At 38.3% G+C, this 18,171-nt stretch overlaps 2 non-coding genes across 2 annotated transcripts; both read right to left on the bottom strand.

Moving 5' to 3' along the window:
* Nucleotides 1-3,914: 3,914 nt before the first annotated feature.
* On the bottom strand, nucleotides 3,915-4,074 carry LOC118485231. Its single transcript, XR_004875536.1, has one exon. It is a non-coding gene; the product is annotated as a U1 spliceosomal RNA (small nuclear RNA).
* A 13,128-nt stretch (nucleotides 4,075-17,202) lies between these two features.
* On the bottom strand, nucleotides 17,203-17,362 carry LOC118485198. The gene has a single exon (XR_004875503.1). It is a non-coding gene; the product is annotated as a U1 spliceosomal RNA (small nuclear RNA).
* Nucleotides 17,363-18,171: the final 809 nt, after the last annotated feature.

Here is an 18,171-nt window from a genome sequence, read left to right as displayed (position 1 = left end):
CAAATGTTTTTGTTCAATCCAAAATAACATAAAAACTGAAATTATTATTCAAACAAAGGAAACACTTATTATTATTTCAAACAAAGAAGCCATAACTCAAATGTTCCAAAAGACTAATTGTCTTTATCAGCAATGTTGCCTATATAGAACATACGTTTTGTAGTAGAGGTAGGCAATGTAGCATCAACATCATTCACTTCACTAACAGTGCGTTTGCTATTTTCATTCTTCTGCACATCATCACTGATGATCGATTCATTCTTAGTCGTGTTATCTTTGTTCATTGCCTCGTATTCTTCTATTCTTTTGCGATACATTTCAGGAGGAAAAAATTCTCTATAAACAACTTTATACAGCGACGGGGTATCCTCCCAGAGAGTTTCCTGCGTTTATAAAGGGAAAATAATTTTGAAGTAATAACAACAATGTTGATAAAAAGTAATTTAAATGGAATGTAAGTAAACACAACAATAATATATTACCAGATAATCTTCAGCATAGTTAAGGTGTAGCCACACAAACTCCCATGATGATAGCTCCTCACGCCATTCTCTACATACACATTTGTAGCGATTAATGGATCTAGCATTGAGCCTCATTAAAATCTCAAACAGTAGAATATCAAAAGGAAGAGAAACCATTATGTAAAAATGTTGAAACCTACAATTCAGTATGCTATGTAGATTCTTTATATATAAGATCAATTTGGGCCTAATTGAAGAAACATAAAAAACCCGATTCAAAATGAAATATGGTAATTCCTTTATAAATGTTAATGTGGATTCTTTATATATTTTATATTTATAATTTAAAATTAAATTAATTCATTGTAAGTTAGTCAACCGTAACATTGGTTTATGAATGGAATTTTGATTTCATTTTTACGAATTCATTTTTTAATTAATAAATTCTCTAACCAACCGCCCATCTATTAAGTAATAATTCAATAATTCGAAATATATGTTTTGTAAAAGTCACTGAAATATTTGTTCTAAATTAAATACTACAACTAACGTTATGTTTGCAATCAACTTATTCATATTTAAATAATTCAAAATATAAAAATCACATCTTTATATTATTGCTAAGATATAGATGGTTCAACATTTTGAAAAAGTGGAATATTTGCAATAACTTTGAACAAAGATTTCAATGGATTAATTGATTCTATTAAATAGTAATCACCATTTCAATCGATGGATATGCGCTAAATTGAATTTATGTTTCAAGTTTATTTTCATTTTACTTATATAAATTAGGTTATTAATATATATGTTATACTCAGTAATACATTATATGTTTCATTCGTTCATACAATGGTTTATATTCCTTTTGAAATGCTACTCTTTGAGATTTTAACCAAGCTAAATGCTATATCAAATGTGTATCCAGAGAATGACGAGGCGGGCTATCATCCTTTCATCTTGGTCTGAATCATTCTACATACGTAGAAAATTATCTGGTAATATGTTAAAAATTATATGGTAATTGTTACCATTGATAAATCGCATTGTTTGCATATATTATTATACTAGGTTATAACCACGTGTATTACACGGGTTGAATAAATGAATTTTATATACCAAATAATAAAACATTATCTTTTTAAAAGCCTCCTTTATTGCACGAGTTTAAGAAATGTAATTTTATATATTAAATAATAAAATAAGTTATATCTATAAGAACCATATGTATTGTACGTGTAGGATCGTGAAACGACCTAACGAGTCGATCAGAAGAGTGCTCAGACAGAATCAGAGGCGGAATTCATTGATTATGTCTTTGTTTAGCTTGATTTCACTATTAACTGTCTCTTGTATTGATCAGAATGCGATTACAGACTCGGAGACACCTCGACAGCACCTCGGCGTCGGAAACATGAACTGAATTGACTGCTACTGATTCCGCTCAGACTTGTCCTATTTATAGACCTTCTGATTCCGCTTGAACATGTTTCAAGCAGAATCTCAACATTCATTTGGAGCGGAATCTGACATTACATTTGGAGCGGAATTAGAAATTTATGTGATTTCGCTTGAAATGATCATGTGTCATTTCAAGCGGAATCACCCCTAATTCTCACTTTTTTCGTTTTACGTGCACTGTACAATCAGTTCTAAACTAAGACTCGAACGAAGATGAAGTCGACAGACAACTGCACCAACAGACTCCCCCATTGAATGTTGACGGAATCTTCAGTGAGAGTCTTCAACATGACGACTCTTCAAACTTGATCGGTCTTCTTCAGGAATTTTTCATGGAATCATGTACCCGGATCTTTCTCTGGCTCTAACTCTCGTCAGACTCCCCCTTTCACCAAGCTGGGATCGCGGTCTGGAATTTTTTATCACCTTTGAAATTACATCCTGGCTTTTTCTCTTATTAAGCTCTTCTCAGGTTCTGATGCATCTCCTGGCTTTCCGTAGCAACAGGATCAGAAACCTTTTCATTTCCTACACACATCTCAAACACTTATAAACAAATTTTCTCATTTAAGAACTTATCAAAAATTTGAAACTGTCTAAATTCTGATTCAACTTAATGAATCATCTAAACATTTTCAAAATTTTCAACTTAAACACTCTTATCCAAACCATCAGTTCGTCATGTTTAGCCTTTAAATTTTGAAAATCAGCTCTTCATCATCAGTTGTCGAAAATCTTTTTGGATTTTTCAGACTAACAGAAATTTAAATGCAGAAATGAAATATGTACAAACAGTATTTTTGTGAGTTTGTGAAAGAGGATCATATCAGTTTTGAGACACATCACAAACACCGTTAAGCTTTTAATCATTTTAAGTTTTAAACGATTCACATAGATTGACGATATATTTGTCCTCTTAAGCTCAATCTAAAAACTTTTGAAATGCTTACCGATGCATTAAGGTATATTAATTATGCACTAAATTCTTATGGACCCCACGATCTAAACATATCCCCTCATCATGCAATACACTGACTCAAGTAATGCCTTTAAACTTTGATAAACTGTGATTTGTGCGAAAAATAAAGCAGAATGTTTAAACATTAACAATCAGGTCGATACTTCCATATACGTAGAGAAAGTCCAATGTTTAAACAAAATAAAGAAACTAAAAACAAGTTGAAATTGTTTAGGCTTTAACCACCAGTTCGATACTCACGTATACGCAGAGGTGATCCAAATGACGAAAACGGTGCTTCAATTCGGGTGTTTAAACTTCCAATTAACAAAAATCAAGTCGTTTGAAGCACCGTTTCGAGGTAAGTTTTACATAAATCGAATCGTATCCTCGTTCTGATCAAAATCCATAAAACATTGGTTTGTAATTCGGAAAAAAAGCTTAACTCCGTTAAGCTATTTTTAACGGCGGACTATTATCAGCCAAAAGTGGACCAGTTCGGATTATTATCGGCCAATAACTGAGTTGGAATTATTATCGGCCAAATTGAGCAAGTTGGGATTATTTAAATCCAATTTGCCTAAATTTTAACCATATAAATCATAAATAGATACGGTAGCCCCAGATTTGATGAGTAATGAATAAGGTATATTTGGTCATATATACACAACTTATAATTGAGTTTGAGATTAAAATTACAATAGTTAATAAAACGTCATCCACTGATACAATGCCTATAGTTAAAAACAGCGTAACCTATCAAACTTATCAACCAATAAGTTGAAAGTGGTATGACACAAATTGAAAGTTGATAGTGCTATCGGCTAGAGATGAGCATGGTACCCGTTCGGTACCGAAAAACGAAGAAAATGAGAACTGGTACCGAGTATACCTAGTACGGTACCAAATGTTCATCTCTATTATTGGCCAATTGATTTATTTAGATATAAAATCACTAAAATTAAACTATTATCAAAATATACCACAAATCAGAAATTCAAGCAAATTAAACAATTGACTCTAGTATTAGGGAGAGGCCGCGCGAACGCAGGCCTCCACTACCACAAATTATGACATAGGCTCGACCACTTAGGCCGACCTTAGGCGGGCACCCCTCCTAAGTGCAATGGAGGTCACCAACCTAGGCCATGGACCTTTTTGATCACCCATTGACCCCGTCCAGGTAAGTGAGTAACCCAAAGGCCTCTTTTCCGTTTTATATCACACCACTTACCCTTGGTATGTATGTCTCACCGATGCGGGATACCCTCAAATGTGCTACTTCTGTTTCTCTACAGTTTTTTTCACAACTTGTGAAACATTAGCAACTACTCTTTCGGAATATGTATAATTGTATATTTTCTTTTTTAGATTTAGATGTTTATGTTTTGGTAGTTATATCTTTCTTTTTGTATAGGATTAGTTTTGTATTTGCCAAGTTTAAAGGCAAATAACCTTAGTTCTGTGTTTCGGTAATCTTATTTGGCCCAAATCAAACCGATAGACTTACCGCTTTTTGTTCCAACAACGATAATTGGATCATTAATGGAAAAATGAAGAAAAAATCAATCGAAGATCATGAGAAAGCATGACGAACAAGACGTGTACTATTGGATTGAATACGACATCAAAAAATAAGTTGTTTTTGCTAAATGTGAAATCGTTGTGCTTTTTATTGAAGTTTTATTTGTGGTTTCACAACTAGCCAAAACAATTTTCTTGAAACAACTATGCTTTTTAATTAATGTTTTATTTATGTGTCTACTTTTATCAAACATGTTTTAATCATTTTCTCTCAGCTGTCTATTATTACAGTTTTAGTTCATTTCAAACAACCCCTTGACAATTTTTATATTATCTCTGTTGGGCCGGACTTTCAATCACGAATATACAAAACCAAACACAAACGATTTGGAGACTAACACGTCTCATACTCTTTTATTATTAAACTTAACTCGACAAATAAAACTGAGTACATAACCATCTATTTATGCTAAACATGAACTAATCATAAACCTACTCAAACTCTATGTAATATAAACATATATAGAGGAAAGTTCATTTGAGAAGAAAATTTAATTGAGAAGAAAAAGAACAAAGGGTAATTTTGTAAAACATTAAATAGTTTTTTCACTTATCTCATTTATTATCATTTTGACTAATTAATTAGTCATAAAGTCTAGTATCATCCACACTAACTTTTTTTACCTACACACATCAAAAGTTATCTTACATATTTCGAAATTCATCCTACACGTTGAAATTTATCCTACACAACTTTTAACTTATCCTACACAACTCGTAATTTATCTTACACTTTAAATTATTTTATTTATTTTTTTAAAAGATATATATATATTTTGAAGATAAGTTACAAAAAAATTAATGTAGTTAGCTATTAAAAAGGAAGACTACAAATTAATGACCTATATAGATTTACCAATGTACCATTATAGTAATATTAAATACTTATATTAAATGAAGTAAAATAAAGCATTATTATTGTTTGAAATTTCTTCTTTTTTTCTTCTTACAAAAAATTTCTTCTCATTTGAACTCTCCACTATAAACCTATCTATTAAACAAATAATTCAAACTAATTTTATCTCTAACTAACTTTAATTATCTTTAACCCATATTAACTTTCTGGATAATCCTTCAAATCAGAATTATCTCTTCAATCTCACATAAAATAATAAAAAGATGAGGTTAAAGCAAGTCACATTTTTTTGTAATAACACAATAATAATCTTCCACTTCTATTTACCCATAGATGCTTAACTGTTTTCATCCCATATGTGTTTAGAAAGGAGAAAGAAAGTGTACATGACAAAAGGTGTATAATTAATAATCAAAGTCTTAACCAGATGAATGTGTTATATTTACAATAATTACTTGGTTGTATGCAGTTTATATATATATAGGTATATGTTGATCTCTCTATTGTTCGATGTTATGCAATGCGCATATTCCCCTCGATTTGAAGCACGCTCAAAATTATATTGCTAAGTTAGATTGTTCAGTTGGTCGACGACTTACTATTACTATTTGCCAATGTTGACATTGTCAAAATTATATTGTTTAACATGAAAAAAGGACAAAGATATGGGAGTAAATTTGAGAAAAAGGTTAAATAGTCATTATGTTCAAAGTTTGAATGATACTTGGGATGTTTTAGATGGATGCATCTGAAATTTACCAAAACAAAAGACAATTTCAACTCTTAAAAATTGCAAAGGACACCTTTACCAAATCAAAACTAAAAAAGAGTTATTTATGGTGAAAATAAACTAAAAGCCAAAATTCCTTTAACTATTTGTATTTGAAAACATTGCCAGATAGAAAGGGTCAAAAGCTGAAAATAAGAAAACCTTATTTTGTGTCTCAATAATGATAATTAGAACACTAACGGAAAAACATTGAAAAATCGATCGACGATCATGAGATGACATCAAACTATAAACTGTTTTCGCTAACAGTGAAACCACTTGTGCTTTTTATTCAGTTTTATTTGTGGTTTCATAATTAGCCGCAACGGTTTTCTTGAAACAGTTGTGTTGTTTCATTTGACATTTCTATTGTTCGATGTTCTACCTCTTTAATTGATTATGGGTGTAGTTTTTAGATGACTTAGTTTTGCTATTCAAAACGTGGTAGCAGCTCAGCTTGTTGCCAGTTTATCTTCTATTTCGGTATAATTTCCAAGTTTTTAAGTTGAAATTTGTGACAACTCGAGTGTTTGACTTTCACTTTCGCATTTATTGCGCGTTGACTTTGACTTTGACTGTTTAGTTGTTGGATTGTGGACTTGAATTATACGAGTTGTGTGTTAATGAAAATATATATATATACGTTTTGATTGTTTGATCGTGCATAGTTGTTTGTTACATTGTGAAACTTGTAAACTAGTTAGCATGAAACACATTACATTACACAAACAACCTTCGAAGGATGTCCACGAAACATGGTGCATGAATCGAAGGATGACGAAACACATCCTCCGATCCGGAAGATCATCCTTCGGATTGATAAGTCTCGAAACATATCATTCGGGCCATGAAGGAATCCTTCGACATCCTTCGGCCCAGTCATTCAGATGGGCTTGGCCCATTTCTGTAATACGTATATATACGTATAAGCACATAACCGGCTGTCATTTCTGTCATTTTTCAACCCTAAGAGCCATTTCACTGTGACGGCAGACTAGAAACCACCGGAACCCTTTTTGCGTGACCAAACCCTCATCTCGGTTAGTAAATCTATTTGATTTGATTTGATCGTTCGCTCCTCTGCGTATGTGCTCATGTGTCGTGTGTTTTGGTTGTTGAAGTAATCTGAAATTGATGCATGATTAAATATTAGGATTCTTGTTACGATATTGATGATATAGTTTTCATATAGGATTGTTGTTGACGGATATGTATATGATTCTATGTGAAACTCGTTACGATTGAATACTGATTTCTGGGTGGCGTTAATCTGGATTTAGTCATTATTTCTGATAGGGTTTGATAATGTATTACTGTGTGTTAACCGGTTTCGGGATACGCATAAACTAGGGATCACGATGGGTATTAGAATTATGATGATTGCATGATGATTAGATGATGATCCTATGATTACTGCATGATTGTTGTTTGATCGATAATGTTGATTGACGGCTGTTAGCATGCTTAGGGTTTCTGAAATTGTAACTGTTGTTAATGTAACTGATTGTATCGAACGATACTTGTCTACTCGAAACATAGTTATTGTCGAAAGATAATGTATATGCCGAAAGATAATAGTAGTGACCGAAAGATAGTTTGACCGAACCATAATTTGACCGAAGGATAGATTTGATCGAAGGATAGCATGCTTCGAAACATGACAAAACTGTTGGTCGAAAGATGAATTATGAATCGAAAGATATTAGGGTTTTGATAATGCTTTGAACAGTAGAACATATGTTGAATTAATTGTTATGCCATGCTTGGTGATGAACATATTCGTGTAATACTACGTGTTGTGCCGATATGCAAACTGACTGTTATGTGAACATTAAATTGCATGCGTATCGTTGTGAACATGAACTGATTTGTTATACGTGCATACGATAGGACGTGAATGAATTACTTGTGAGTGCATAACCTAGCATACCGAGCAAACCAAGGTGAGTTCACACAGCCAAGGCATGGGTTCCCAGGGTGGGAATGGGTTGGATGATTACTTGTGCATACTTTGATACTGTAACGAACGATTAAACTGTTGATGCTTACGAACTACTCAACTGCCTTCGCACCCACCCTGGTCGGTAAAGACTATGGTCGCGAACGAACTGATCAATTGCCTTCGCACACACCCTGGTCGGTAAAGACTACGGTCGCGAACTAACGAACATAATCTTCGCACACATGCCTGTGAGGCCGCGATGGAACTGATACGATACGAAACTTAATTGAACAAACGCACTATTACCCAAACTAAACTATAAACTGTGAACTCGCTCAACTAGTTGTTGATTATCTGCTGCATGCCTTGCAGGACCTTAGGTACTTATGGAGCTTGCACAAGGAAGGAGCAGGTCGTTGTGGGAATTGGATAGCGAACGTTAATTGAACTCATAACTACATTTGAGAATTTTATTACTATGCTTCCGCTATTTAAACAATGTTTGGTTTCGAAACATCAGTCATATCTTTATGAATTGTATTAACTACTTTTGATTATTAAATACTATGTTTGATATGATTGATGGCTTGATCCTGGTCATGTCACGCCTCCAAGCGGTGGTACTCCGCGTGTGGGATTTTGGGGGTGTGACAGATTGGTATCAGAGCCATTGGTTATAGAGAACTTGGTTTTAATGTGGGAAAACGTTTTATTAAAACCAGACTATAACCAGAACAGTGCTCTCAACGATCCACAACGACGCTTCGCTCCACGTGCAAGACTCAACTTCCTAGGTAATAAGGTTTATGTTTATTGCCTACATGCTAGAATTTGCATAGAACTTTGCTCGTAGTATGCTTACATTACCTTGCTCACAACTTGACATTGCATGAGAATACTTATGTGCTTACACTCTTCTGTCATCGCACTACTCGCGAACCTTTCTCACTTATGTTGCCTTTGATGTGAAGATCAATGGCCGCACGAATTACCATGACTCAAGCCCAGCTAGAGGCTCTCGTTGCTGCGGCAGTTGCAGCCGCCCAAGCAGGTAGTATACCCTGCAGTATAGACACTAGGATCTTTAGATCCTACATTAATTCTCGTACTTAACTTTGCCCTATTCGTACACAATAGGTCAACCCGCTCAGCAACAACCTGGGTGCACCTTCAAGAATTTCATGGATTGTCGTCCTAGTTCGTTCAGTGGCACGGAGGGAGCAGTTGGACTCCTCCACTGGTTTGAAAAGCTCGAGTCGGTTTTCGAAATGTGTGAATGCCCTGAGGCTCGCAGGGTGAAGTTCGCCACTGGCACACTTGAAGGGATTGCGCTCACTTGGTGGAACGCACAAGTGCAGATCTTAGGGTTGGCAGCTGCTAACGCCACCCCATGGAACGACTTTAAGGAACTCATCAAGCGTGAGTACTGCACGCGTGAAGATATTCATAAGTTGGAGGATGAGCTCTATAATCTGAAAATGGTTGGTTCGGAGATCGAAGCTTACACCAAGAGATCGAATGAGTTGGCTGTGTTATGTCCAACTATGGTGGACCCTCCTTACAAGCGTATCGAGTTGTATCTCAAAGGTTTGGTGCCAGAAATACAGAGCCACGTTACCTCGGCTAACCTCAACAATATCCAGGAAATACAGCGTCTCGCTCACCGCATCACCGATCAGGCAGTGGATCAGAATAAACTGCCGAAGCGTGTCGGCGCTACTGCTACAGCTGTTACTACAGTCACTCCCACTGCTGCTACTTCTGCCACACCCAGCGAGAATAAAAGAAAGTGGGACGGGGATTCCAGCAGGGGATCAGCGTCTGTTCAGTCCCAAACTCAGCAACGTCGCACCAACGATTACCAGAGTCCGAGTCAGCAGTCATCGGGCAGTCAGGGACATAGTGGTTATAAGGGAAATCACCCGTGGTGTAACAGGTGCAACAAACACCACAGTGGAAGATGTCGCAGGAGTCAATGTCAAAGATGCCACAAGATGGGCCATGAGGCCAAAGATTGTAGAAGCGCGCGACCAGTGAATCAGAACCAGCAACTTCCACCGCCAGCTCCACAGAATCAGCAGCAGCAGCCACAGCGTGGAAACCGGGGGTGTTTCCAGTGTGGGGCTGAAGGTCACTACAAACGCGATTGTCTCCAGTTGAACCAGAATCGCAATAACAACAACAACCAGGGCAACGGGAATAACAACAATCAGGGTAATGGTAACAACAACAACGGGGGAAACAACAACAACAACGGCAATGAAGCTCGTGGTCGTGCTTTTGTGTTGGGTCGAGGAGATGCAGTGAATGATCCCAATGTGGTTATGGGTAAGTTTCTTCTCGACGATATTTATGTTACTGTCTTATTTGATTCGGGTGCTGATACAAGTTATATGTCACTGAAAATGGGTAAATTATTAAAACGTACACCAACACCCCTAGACACCAAACACGTCGTAGAACTAGCCAATGGTAAAAGTGTAGAAGCCACACAGGTAGTCAAGGGTTGTAGTATTGTTCTAGCGGGTCAGACTTTCTCGATTGATCTCATACCCATAGTTTTGGGTAGTTTCGACGTCGTCATCGGAATGGATTGGTTATCCCAACATCACGCGGAGATCTTATGCAAAGAAAAAGTTATACGTATTCCTCGCTCCAGTCAAGAACCTCTCGAAGTACAAGGTGACAAGAGTGGTGCAGTGGTTGGCATCATCTCATTCCTAAAGGCGCAGAAATGTTTACGAAAGGGACATACTGCCATTCTGGCACTTGTCACTGACGCATCAACAAAGGAAAAGAAGCTGGAGGATATACCAGTTGTGCGTGATTTTCCTCAAGTGTTTCCTGAAGATTTACCTGGTTTACCTCCTCATCGTCAAGTCGAGTTTCAGATTGAGTTAGCTCCTGGAGCAGCACCAATAGCCCGCGCACCGTATCGTTTAGCTCCAACTGAACTGGAAGAACTGTCGAAACAGCTGCAAGAGCTCTTGGAAAAGGGCTTTATTCGTCCAAGCTCTTCGCCTTGGGGAGCTCCAGTGTTATTTGTGAAGAAGAAAGACGGTACGTTCAGAATGTGTATAGACTACCGTGAACTCAACAAGGTGACGGTGAAGAACCGTTATCCTCTTCCGCGCATCGACGACTTATTCGACCAGTTGCAAGGGTCGTGTTACTATTCCAAGATCGATTTGAGGTCAGGGTATCATCAGCTGAGAGTCCGGGATGAGGACGTCTCCAAAACTGCTTTCAGAACCCGATATGGTCACTACGAGTTTCTGGTCATGCCATTCGGGCTTACAAACGCACCTGCAGTCTTCATGGATCTTATGAACAGGGTGTGCAAACCGTATCTCGACAAGTTCGTCATCGTTTTCATCGACGACATTTTGATTTACTCCAAGAGTAAGGAGGAGCACGAGCAGCATCTACGTATTATCTTGGAACTTCTTCGAAAAGAGCAACTGTACGCAAAGTTTTCAAAATGCGACTTCTGGCTTCGTGAAGTCCACTTCTTAGGCCATGTGGTAAACAAGGATGGGATTCATGTCGATCCATCCAAGGTTGATTCGATCAGAAACTGGCCAGCACCGCGTACACCGACAGAAATACGCCAATTTTTGGGTTTGGCAGGTTACTACAGGCGATTTATTAAAGACTTCTCCAAGATCGCGCAACCACTTACTATGCTAACACAGAAAGGTGTCGTTTACAGATGGGGTAATACACAGGAGACCGCTTTCCAGTACTTAAAGGATAGGCTTTGCAGCGCGCCTATTCTCTCACTGCCCGAGGGCACGGATGACTTCGTGGTTTATTGTGACGCATCAATACAAGGGCTTGGTTGTGTATTGATGCAACGGGATAAAGTTATCGCATACGCCTCTCGGCAACTAAAGGTTCATGAACGGAATTATACGACGCACGATTTAGAGCTGGGAGCTGTTGTTTTCGCGCTTAAGATATGGCGACACTACCTGTACGGTACCAGGTGCACGATTTACACCGATCACAGGAGTCTCGAGCATATTCTTAGGCAAAAGGATTTGAATATGCGTCAACGAAGATGGGTTGAACTTCTGAACGACTACGAATGCGCCATCAAGTATCATCCAGGCAAGGCCAATGTTGTGGCTGATGCCCTCAGCCGGAAAGACACTCTACCTAAGCGCGTGCGAGCGCTACAGCTTACCATTCAGTCCAGTCTTCCTGCACAGATACGAGCTGCTCAGTTAGAAGCACTGAAACCCGAAAACGTCAAGGCTGAAGCCTTGCGCGGTTCGAGGCAGCAAATGGAACAAAAGGAAGACGGCGCCTACTATGTAACGGGGCGTATTTGGGTCCCACTTTATGGCGGCTTACGCGAACTTGTGATGGATGAAGCGCACAAGTCTCGCTACTCGGTACATCCAGGGTCGGATAAGATGTACCACGATATCAGAACAACTTATTGGTGGCCAAACATGAAAGCTCTTATCGCAACTTACGTCGGCAAGTGTTTAACTTGTGCAAGGGTTAAAATCGAGTACCAGAAACCATCAGGCCTGCTTCAGCAGCCTAAGATACCGCAATGGAAATGGGAAGAAATCTCCATGGATTTTGTTACGGGCTTACCTAGATCCCAGCGTGGGAATGACACTATTTGGGTGATCGTTGATCGGCTCACAAAGTCTGCTCACTTCTTGGCTATCAAAGAAACGGATAAGTTTTCTACTTTAGCAGACATTTACTTGAAGGAAGTTGTTTCGAGGCACGGAGTGCCCACCTCTATTATTTCGGATCGCGATGCACGATTCACGTCAGAACTTTGGCAAGCGATGCACAAATCTTTCGGCTCACGATTAGACATGAGCACAGCATATCATCCTCAGACGGATGGGCAGTCTGAGCGAACTATTCAAACTCTAGAAGACATGCTTCGAGCGTGTGTCATCGATTTCGGCAACGGCTGGGAAAAGCACCTCCCTTTGGTGGAGTTCTCGTATAATAACAGTTACCATACCAGCATTCAAGCCGCTCCATTCGAGGCATTGTACGGACGTAAATGCCGGTCACCTCTCTGTTGGGCAGAGGTGGGGGATAGTCAGATTACGGGTCCAGATATTGTTGTGGACGCCACAGAAAAGATAGCACAGATACGTCAACGCATGGCGGCAGCACGCGACCGTCAGAAAGCCTACGCGGATAAGCGTAGAAAACCATTGGAATTTGAGGTCGGGGACCGGGTTTTATTGAAAGTTTCACCCTGGAAGGGTGTGGTACGTTTTGGCAAACGGGGCAAACTAAATCCGCGGTACGTCGGACCATTCGAAATTACAGAAAAGATTGGCAAGGTAGCCTACAAGTTGAACCTACCAGCTGAACTCGGAGCAGTTCACAATGTCTTTCACATATCGAACTTAAAGAAGTGCCTATCAGATGAAAACCTCATCATTCCTTTTAAGGAACTCACTATCGACGAGCGGTTGCAGTTCGTCGAGGAACCAGTTGAAATCACGGACCGGGATGTTAAGGTCCTCAAACACAAGAGAATCCCTCTTGTTCGAGTTCGTTGGAACTCCCAGCGTGGCCCGGAGTATACATGGGAACGCGAAGACCAGATGAAAGAAAAGTACCCCCAGCTATTCGAAACCAATGCATCCACTTCTGAGGCTGAAGCTACTACTACTGAATTTCGGGACGAAATTCCAAATCAACGGGGGGATGATGTGACACCCCAGGAAAACCAGTGAACGATACCTAGCTTCCTCAGTAAGTGCGTACTAAATTTCGGGACGAAATTTCTTTTAAGTTGGGGATAATGTGACAACTCGAGTGTTTGACTTTCACTTTCGCATTTATTGCGCGTTGACTTTGACTTTGACTGTTTAGTTGTTGGATTGTGGACTTGAATTATACGAGTTGTGTGTTAATGAAAATATATATATATACGTTTTGATTGTTTGATCGTGCATAGTTGTTTGTTACATTGTGAAACTTGTAAACTAGTTAGCATGAAACACATTACATTACACAAACAACCTTCGAAGGATGTCCACGAAACATGGTGCATGAATCGAAGGATGACGAAACACATCCTCCGATCCGGAAGATCATCCTTCGGATTGATAAGTCTCGAAACATATCATTCGGGCCATGAAGGAATCCTTCGACATCCTTCGGCCCAGTCATTCAGATGGGCTTGGCCCATTTCTGTAATACGTATATATACGTATAAGCACATAACCGGCTGTCATTTCTGTCATTTTTCAACCCTAAGAGCCATTTCACTGTGACGGCAGACTAGAAACCACCGGAACCCTTTTTGCGTGACCAAACCCTCATCTCGGTTAGTAAATCTATTTGATTTGATTTGATCGTTCGCTCCTCTGCGTATGTGCTCATGTGTCGTGTGTTTTGGTTGTTGAAGTAATCTGAAATTGATGCATGATTAAATATTAGGATTCTTGTTACGATATTGATGATATAGTTTTCATATAGGATTGTTGTTGACGGATATGTATATGATTCTATGTGAAACTCGTTACGATTGAATACTGATTTCTGGGTGGCGTTAATCTGGATTTAGTCATTATTTCTGATAGGGTTTGATAATGTATTACTGTGTGTTAACCGGTTTCGGGATACGCATAAACTAGGGATCACGATGGGTATTAGAATTATGATGATTGCATGATGATTAGATGATGATCCTATGATTACTGCATGATTGTTGTTTGATCGATAATGTTGATTGACGGCTGTTAGCATGCTTAGGGTTTCTGAAATTGTAACTGTTGTTAACGTAACTGATTGTATCGAACGATACTTGTCTACTCGAAACATAGTTATTGTCGAAAGATAATGTATATGCCGAAAGATAATAGTAGTGACCGAAAGATAGTTTGACCGAACCATAATTTGACCGAAGGATAGATTTGATCGAAGGATAGCATGCTTCGAAACATGACAAAACTGTTGGTCGAAAGATGAATTATGAATCGAAAGATATTAGGGTTTTGATAATGCTTTGAACAGTAGAACATATGTTGAATTAATTGTTATGCCATGCTTGGTGATGAACATATTCGTGTAATACTACGTGTTGTGCCGATATGCAAACTGACTGTTATGTGAACATTAAATTGCATGCGTATCGTTGTGAACATGAACTGATTTGTTATACGTGCATACGATAGGACGTGAATGAATTACTTGTGAGTGCATAACCTAGCATACCGAGCAAACCAAGGTGAGTTCACACAGCCAAGGCATGGGTTCCCAGGGTGGGAATGGGTTGGATGATTACTTGTGCATACTTTGATACTGTAACGAACGATTAAACTGTTGATGCTTACGAACTACTCAACTGCCTTCGCACCCACCCTGGTCGGTAAAGACTATGGTCGCGAACGAACTGATCAATTGCCTTCGCACACACCCTGGTCGGTAAAGACTACGGTCGCGAACTAACGAACATAATCTTCGCACACATGCCTGTGAGGCCGCGATGGAACTGATACGATACGAAACTTAATTGAACAAACGCACTATTACCCAAACTAAACTATAAACTGTGAACTCGCTCAACTAGTTGTTGATTATCTGCTGCATGCCTTGCAGGACCTTAGGTACTTATGGAGCTTGCACAAGGAAGGAGCAGGTCGTTGTGGGAATTGGATAGCGAACGTTAATTGAACTCATAACTACATTTGAGAATTTTATTACTATGCTTCCGCTATTTAAACAATGTTTGGTTTCGAAACATCAGTCATATCTTTATGAATTGTATTAACTACTTTTGATTATTAAATACTATGTTTGATATGATTGATGGCTTGATCCTGGTCATGTCACGCCTCCAAGCGGTGGTACTCCGCGTGTGGGATTTTGGGGGTGTGACAAAATTAATCAGTTGATTATTTGGTTTATCTTCTATTTCGGTATAATTTCCAAGTTTTTAAGTTGAAATTAATCAGTTGATTATTTGGTTTATCTTCTATTTCGGTATAATTTCCAAGTTTTTAAGTTGAAATTAATCAGTTGATTATTTGGTTTATCTTCTATTTCGGTATAATTTCCAAGTTTTTAAGTTGAAATTAATCAGTTGATTATTTGTGACTGCAGTACGCATAAACAATTCGATCATTGCGAGCACGGTGATCCTTCTTGATGATGAGAAATGAAACCCCTCAATTTGAAGAACGCTCATCAGATCATCCACCGACTGTTAGTGAATGCTTAGCTCAACTTCAATAAGCACTATGACGAGATGATTGCTAAATCTGATCGTTCAGTTGGTCAACAACTTACTATTACTATTTGCCAATCTTGACATTTTTAAATTATATTTTTTTAACATGAAAACAAGGACATAGATATGAGAGTGAAATTGAGAAAAAAGGTATAAAGCCATTAACTTCAAAGTTTGAAGGGGAATTGGCCTATAATAATCTCACCTAGACCTTATTGGCCATTAATAATCCCACCTTAGAATATTCCCCCTGCCAGTCCCACCTTTCACCTATTTTTCCTACAATGGTCCCCCGTTAAAAAAACTTAACGGAGTTAAGCTTTTTTACAAATTACAAACAAATTATTTAGGGCTTTTGATCAGAACGATTATACGAGTCCATTGATGTAAAACTTACTTCGAATTGGTGCTCCAAGTGACTTGATTTTGGTTAATTGGAAATTTAAACACCCGAATTGAAGCGTCGTTTTACATCAATGGACTCATATGGTCGTTTTAATCAAAAGCCCTAAAAAATATGTTTGTAATTTGGTAAAAAGCTTAACTCCGTTAAGTTTTTTTAACGGCGAACCATTGTAGGAAAAATAGGTGAAAGGTGGGACTGGTGGGGGGAATATTTTGAGGTGGGATTATTAATGGCCAATAAGATCTAGGTGAGATTATTACAGGCCAATTTCCCAAGTTTGCATGATATTTGGGATGTATCTGAAATTTACCAAAACAAAAGACAATTTCAACTCTTGAAAATTGCAAAGTACACACCTTTACCAAATCAAACCTAAAATAGATTTATTTGTGTTGAAAATAAACTAATAGCTAAAGTACTTTTTAACTACTTGTTTTTGAAAACATTGCCAGTTAGAAAAGGTCAAAAGTTAAAAACACCAACATTAAAAAAATCAAGCAAAACAAAGGAAACTCTAGACTTAAGAATTGGGAAGAGGCCGCGCGAACACAGGCCTCCACTGCCACAAATTATGACGTAGGCTCGACCACTTGGGCCGACCTTAGGCGGGCACCCCTCCTAAGTGCAATGGAGGTCACCAACCTAGGCCATGGACCTTCTTGATCACCCATTGACCCCGTCCAGGTAAGTGAGTAACCCAAAGGCCTCTTCTCCTTTTTGTATCACACCACCAACCCTTGCTTCTTTCTATACACCGATGTGGGATACCCTCATATTTGCTACTTCTATTCTTCTTCAGTTTTCACAACTTGTGAAACATTGACCCCGTCCAGGTAAGTTTGTAGTTATATATCTATGTTTTGTAAGCAGACGCTTTAGGATTAATTTTGGTTTGCCAAGTTTAAAGTGAAGTAACCATATTTTGTGTTTCAGGCCCGAATCAAACTGTCAGAATTACCCGCTTTAAATGTATCTAACAAAGATAATTGAAAGATTAGTGGAAAAAAGGAGAAAAATCAATCAGATGCAGGACGTTGACAAACAAGACATGCACAATTGTATCGAAAATGACATTATAAAATATACTGGTTTTCCTAACTGTGAAACCCTCGATTCAAAAGTAGTTATATCATGTTCATATCTTTTAACAACTGTAAGCAGTGGCGGACCCAGAAATTATTTGCTGGGGGTGCGGATGAGGTGTTCAGCCATATTTTCAAGGGGTGCGGTCGAATTTTTTGCCTAAAATATACACTAAATTTTTTTTCAAGGGGTGCGACCGCCCACCCTGGCCAAAGGCTAGGTCCGCCCATGACTGTAAGTTTTAGGAACTTGTTTGAAGTGGTAATCTGGTATGGCATGTTTGGAGTACATGTTCTTTTTAAGGTTCTCTAAAAAGTCACAGGGGCGGATATACATTAGAACAAGGGGTAGCCCCCTGCCCCCCGCTACCTTTGACACTCAGGCGGTAGTGTAATTTTTTTTTTTCAAAATTTGACGT

The sequence above is a fragment of the Helianthus annuus genome, chromosome 12 (assembly GCF_002127325.2).
Source record: "Helianthus annuus cultivar XRQ/B chromosome 12, HanXRQr2.0-SUNRISE, whole genome shotgun sequence".
Classification (NCBI taxonomy): Eukaryota; Viridiplantae; Streptophyta; class Magnoliopsida; order Asterales; family Asteraceae; genus Helianthus; species Helianthus annuus.
Note: the sequence above shows the minus strand (reverse complement) of the source record. Positions and strands in the feature narration are given on the sequence as shown.